Source organism: Vicia villosa, linkage group LG4 (genome assembly GCF_029867415.1).
Source record: "Vicia villosa cultivar HV-30 ecotype Madison, WI linkage group LG4, Vvil1.0, whole genome shotgun sequence".
NCBI lineage: Eukaryota > Viridiplantae > Streptophyta > Magnoliopsida > Fabales > Fabaceae > Vicia > Vicia villosa.
In genome coordinates, this window is record NC_081183.1 from 161,247,518 (window position 1) to 161,254,606 (window position 7,089).

Here is a 7,089-nt window from a genome sequence, read left to right on the forward strand (position 1 = left end):
ATTCATCATTAGTCCCCAATATCTTCAATTTTTTTTTGAAGTAACCCTTGGTCCATGAGCGAACATTGGTTGTGGTAGATATACTCCAACATGTTTGACAGTTTGAGTGACTGTCCTTGACTTTTATTGATGGTCATTACAAATAAAACTCTTAAAGGAAATTGGTGCCGTTAGAATTTGAAAGGGATTCTTTTATCAGAAGGTGTCAATGATAAACTTGCAATATAATTTTTTTTTTACCAATATTGCTTCCCAAAATAACATTTGCTTCAACGACATATTTTCCCATTTTTTGTAATTATTAACTGTGTTACATTACACAAACCTAAAGACAAGTCAATATTTCTCTATAACATTACTGGTACTCTAACTCTTAACCTAAACTTGTGATTTGAAAGTCCAAAAAAAATAATTGTGTTAATAATTGTGTTTAAAAATTCAGGAGTGTGTACATCATCTGGGATGTCAACATTTGAGTTTTTATAATACGGAGATTCAAAACTCAAATATATTATTTTTTCCACTTATTGAAAATTTCTCAAATTAATAAATAATGGTTAGTTATATAGCTGTTCCACTAAAGGAAACATATTTATCTATATAAGTAATTCATATAAAATAAAATATTTATATTAACAAAAATACTATAGCTACAAAAATTTTAGGGACAAACCAATTTTAAAAAATTAAATAAGTATACTTTATCATTTTTAATATTATTATTAATAAAATATTAATTTAAATTTTCTTTGTCACAATTGTAATACTTAACATTATTGCAATCATAATTTTTAAAATTCAGGATAACAATATGCTTAAAGCTATTTTTGATATAATTGTAATAAGTAAATTACTATTTAAAATTTAAGAAAAAAATAATTAAATAATAAATATATTTAATATATTAAATAGTTATGAAAAATTAATTAGTTATTATCGTGGAGATTTGATGTATAAAATTTCAATTTTCACAAAATATTATCAATAAAATAGTTTGGAATCTGATATATAAGAATTCTCACTATAAATATTTTTAATATTATTTGATCACAAATTTGAATCTAAGATATATTTAATGTCATTTCATCTTTTTATCATATAAGATATATTTAGGTTAAATACAATAATAATTATTTCTTGAATACAATAAATTATTATTATTTATTAAATACAATAATAATAATTATAATAATAATAAATTTAATTTATATTAACTTAGTTATGAATAATAATTATTATTATTACTATTTAAATTATTTACATTTTAAAAACCTAAAAGATTTTATCTGAGTTTCTATTTTATTAATTTATAAAGAAAATCCAAATAATTGTGATTAATTTTATTTTATCATTGGTGATAAATTGAAATAAAGAAAATTTTATAAGTGTATGATTGAAAATAAATTAAAATAAAGAAATATTCATGCTAATTTTTATTATTAATTAATAAAGGTTATGTAAAAAACATAAAACACATTAAATTAAAAAGACATTGAATCATTTAGATTCTTTAGTTTTCAAGCATGGAAATTTTGGATCTTTAATGATTGATGCATTGTCACCCTCAAGATTAATTGTTTAAATGTGAATTATATAAAAACCCGTGTGTTGCATGGGTTTGATTATAATCATTGCCTCAAATATTATTTTAAAAAATATATTTTTGCAAATATGATTACATATAATTTTATAATTGAATGTATTTTAAAATTATATTTAATATAAAAAATGTTTAATAATATAAGAATCTTTATTAATTTATATTATAATTTTATTTTATTATTTTAGTTATATTTATTAAATTTGAAAGATATATCATATTTATGTGAATAATTTTATCATTTGTGTATATTATTTTTAATTAATCATGAAATTCATAATACATATAAATGTATATTAATGTATACTTGTATAATTTAAGGAACCTAACAAATACTTAAAATTATCAGTGTCAAGTCCAAATAAATTCAAATGGAATAATTTTTAGATAGATAAAAAAAATTATACTAACGTTATCATATAAGATCAAACCTTCATACAATAATAAAATAATAATTAGAATTGACCTTAAATTTTCAGTAATTCGTCTAATAGTGGCCAACCTTGGATTTATTAATGGTCAAAAATTACCATACCCAAAAAAGAAAATAATGATAAAAGAAAAGAAAAAAACTATCATATACATATTTTAAACCATTTATTTGTAAGTCATTTTATTTTTTACGTACGGCATAAAAAATATCATATGTATATTTAATTTTCTTGCAAATAAAATTTATTTTTATGGCAATGTTTAATTTTTGTACTATTCAATTTGTTTCTAAACATTCTTCCAATAATTTAATCCAAAATAAAATAAACAAAAAAAAATTGGCTTATTTTTTAATCTTAATTTTGTAAAATACATATTAAGATATGTATTTTTTAATTTTCTTTATATTTGTTGCAAAATCAACGACTAATGTATAGCTATGTGTTCAAAAGGTGTTATAATAATAAAAATATATGATCATTAATTTTATTGAAATAGAAAGGTTAAAAGGAATTTTAGAAATAGTTTTATGTCATTGTGGAAACCAAAACGATAAGAATGATTATTAAATAAACTAATAATATAAAATAAAAAGAATGTGACCTTTAATTCAGATGTGTGATATTTAATTATTGTGAATAAATTGATTGATATTTTCTTTTAAAACAATAATAATAATAATAATAATAATAATAATAATAATAATAATATTAATAAGAAAAAAATAATATAATTCATCATCTCATTTTATATGGATGTGTGAAGGGAGATAAACTCAACTAAAAATAAAGTGATAAGAATGAGAGAAAAAAACTATGAGAGAGAAACATATAGATGTGTGGCATGAGAGAGGGCTCCAAATGACACGTCAACCAATAATATAACAATAATATTAATAATAATAATAGTAATAATAATAACTTTTTGTAAAATTTTACAAATTATAAGTTAAAGTGAAAACCAATATAATTAACATTCATAGATACCTGCTCAAAGAGAAAATTAAACACAAATAACTTTAGAGGTGTTAACCCCTAATACTTTAGAGAGCAAAAGTAAAAGATTAGCTGGACACTTCTTGATAGAAATTAGTAATTTAGATTAGCTGGACACTTCTTGATACAAATTAGTAATTTAGACTTCGTGATCTTTATTAATCAAATATTTGATTGTTGAAAAAGACTTCAACCAACACCTAATCTTGGACTGCAGGATTTAATCATCGTCGTAGTGAACAAAAATAAGTTAAGTATTATTTTAAACATACATTATAAAATAAAAAAGTGAAATAAAAATTACAATACAAAATAAAAAAAATGTAGCATATAAGAAGAGTAATATAAAATAAAATTAAAAAGGATATACGTATCATATATGAGATGTTAGGAGGCAAGCCAAATATAAAGACCTACAATCAAATCAAATTGTGTACAATAATTCTACAAAATCCATACAACAAATTATGTATTTATATATGTGATTTTACCTATTAATAGGATAATAAATCTTATTAGAAAGTGTAACCATAATTTTAGTAATTAAAAACCGTCATTAAAAACTATAACGTTTGTAACTACAATAAGAGTAATTATTATTATAATAGTAAACCGAAATATTCTAATAATTATTTTTTGTATAATATAATATAACCATTATGAAATATAATAATAATTGTTAATTATTTCATGTTTAGTAACTGCAATAAGAATAATAATTACTATGAATTATAATTATCTATAAAGTGTAATTATTTTTTTATGACTTTTTTAAATTCGCACTAAATAAGTATGTATAGAGAAATAGTTATTAATAAAATATAATCATTGAATCTATTTTGAATTTTAAAAATAAAATAATTTAACCATAAAATATATAACATTGTAAAATTCAATTTAAAAACGGAACAAACAAAATCATAAATCTAAACATAAAATATTTAGGAAACAAATAATATTAGTTATAGTATATATTTTTTAATAGTTATAATTAATATCCTTTACTTTGAAGAAATAATTATCTTTATATTTTTTAATAGTTATAATTTTTAACTACTTCATTATAATAATTTTACATATTGATATTTTATAATTAAATTAAAATGTGGAAATTAATATCCTTTATTTTGAGGAATTAAATATTATTATTATTATTGAATAAATATTTTCTATAAAATAAAAATTTATTAAAGTTTAATTATTTCTTTAAAAACGTAACAAAAAAATCATAAATCTAAACATAAAATATTTAGGAAACAAATAATATTAATTATAATATATATTTTTGAATACTTGTAATAATATCCTTTACTTTGAAGAAATAATTATATTTATACTTTTGAATAGTTAAAATCTTTAACTACTTTATTATAATAATTTAATATATTTATATTTTATAATTAAATTAAAACAATATGTAGAAATTAATATGATTTATTTTGAAGAATTAAATATTATTATTATTATTATTATTTTTATTTTTGAATGAATTTTTGCTATAAAATAACATTTTATTAAATTGTAATTATTTTTTAAGATTTTTTTTATCTGTAATAAATACTAAGTATAAAGAAATGTAAAAAAATATAATATTAATATTAAACAGAATAATTAAAAGAGAATAATTAAAAATAATAATTAAAAGATAATTTGGATTATAAGATATAATAATGTTAGTTGAATATAATAGTGTTAATTAAAAAAAATTATATTATTATTATTATTATTATCATTATTTGTTAATTAAAAATTGTTTTTGTATAAAAAAATGAGAATTAGGATATGAGATATAATAGTATTAGTTGAATATATTATTTTATTATTATTATTATTATTATTATTATTATTATTGTTATTAATTGTGGTAGTCAGTTATTATATTATATTATTGTTATTATTATTATTATAATTATTTTAATATTTTTATTAGTTAGATATTAATTATTATTATTATTATTAATAGCGATGATTTAGTTTAGTATTATATTGTTATTTATTTTATTATAGAGTTTGTATAATTACGATTCGTATTTAAAATTATTATCAAATGACAATTATCTACATATTATTATTTTAATATTTTTATTAGTTAGATATTATATTATTATTATTATTTTTATTATTATTACTATTATTATTATTAATGATGGTTTAGTTTAGTATTATATTATTATTATTATTTATTTTAATATATAGAGTTTGTATAATTAGGGTTTTAATTAAAATTATTATCAAATGACATGTGGCGAGGATTGTTACCAAGAAGAAATGTGGCTAGGGTTGCTATCATGACTTCTTTGCATTTATATTAAGTAGATAACACATTAAATAAAATATAAATGCTAAAATACCTCTATCTTCCTCTATAATTTCTTCAAATGTTCCTCTGAAAGCTCCTTTCAATGCAAAAAAAAATATCTACAACAAACAGATTTTTGTTAGCAACACACAAATAATACTCAATATAAAATATTTTATTAAATGGAATAAGGAATTAAAATGGTTTGGAGATATACCTTAATTGAAATGGTGATGTTGGAAGAGATTGGAGAAGGAAATGGGTTTGAGAGAGTTGAAGAAGAAAATGGGTTTGAGAGAGTTGAAGAGGGAAGGAAATGAGAAGGAAATGAAGAAAATGAAGAAGACTGTCTGGGAAGACGAAGCAGATTTGGGAGACTTATAAGATATTTAGCGACGTGAATTACACGTCGCCAGTTTCTCACATGCCAATCACGTCGCAAGCCACAACGGTCATATTTAATTGGAATTAATGCACCTCAGCGTCATTAATTCCACGTCGCTAGATACACACGTGTTTATCACGTCGCTAGCATTGCAACGGTCAATAAATGGTCTAATCATTGTCTGTTTGAGTCAGACAACTTTATTACTTTCCCAGATTTATTATTAGCGACGTGGGATCAATGTCGCTACTTTGAATTTTAAAATTTTCAAACTCCCCCCATTTGAAATCCACCGCCCATTTTAATTTAATTTTTTTTTTTAAATAGCGACGTGATAATAATGGCGCTAATTTTTTTTAAAAAATAAATATGCTGACTCACACAAATGTATTGTAATTTGTAATATTTTATTAATATAATATGTAGTGACGTGATTATCACGTCGAAACAGCCATAATTTTAACACATGATAATCACGTCACTATATTAAGCAGCTAGAGAACTTGTTTCTTGTAGTGCATATATAGTTCAATATCTACCTGTAATTTTATTTTATTATAATTCTAAAATAAAAAAATGTACTATAATTTCTATGAACTATGTACAATAACTAAGTATTTTACGCTAACTATGTAAAAGAAAATAATTGTCTCTTAAATTCTTGTTTCATGGATATGTTTTAACTATAACATTATGTCTCTTTCAATTAAATTTGCAGGACATGTAAATTAATCTTAGTTAAAATCGAAGAAGATGGAAATGATAGTGGAGGATCGTTCATCTATAAGCATATGGGAATACAACAAATCTTAAGAAAAAAAAATTATGTTAGAATTTAATGAATGAGCATTTTTATTGTTGTATATTTAGTTTTGAGTTGAGTTTAGCTTTATATATAATATTGTTTGTAGGGGAATTCTTTGATGTAAATAGAAAAATTAAATTTTATAATTAGTTTAACATAATTGTTTGATAAATTTTGTAATTACTAATATTTAAACAAATAATGTCTAGTTTAAAACAAAAGAGTAAACCATATTAAAGATAAATTAGATTTTAAAAAATAGGTATAATAGGAAGAATAGGCAACAGTTTCTAAACGTTCCTAAACAAAATCTGTGGACTAAAAATAACAAATCAAACAGTGGTCTAATGGATAGCTACGGTTTTAAGGTGTAAAATTGGTTCAAAAATCGTAGCCTATTCACATATTTTAGGAGATGGTTTTCGGTATTTTACTGAATGAATTTTGGTATTTTCAAAATAAAAATAAAAATAGTAAGAATTAAGTTTAAGATATAAAAGTTAATATAACCTTATAAAAAGTATCAAACATTTTAGTATGCGTGTGATTATCTATTCTCATTGTCTAATATTT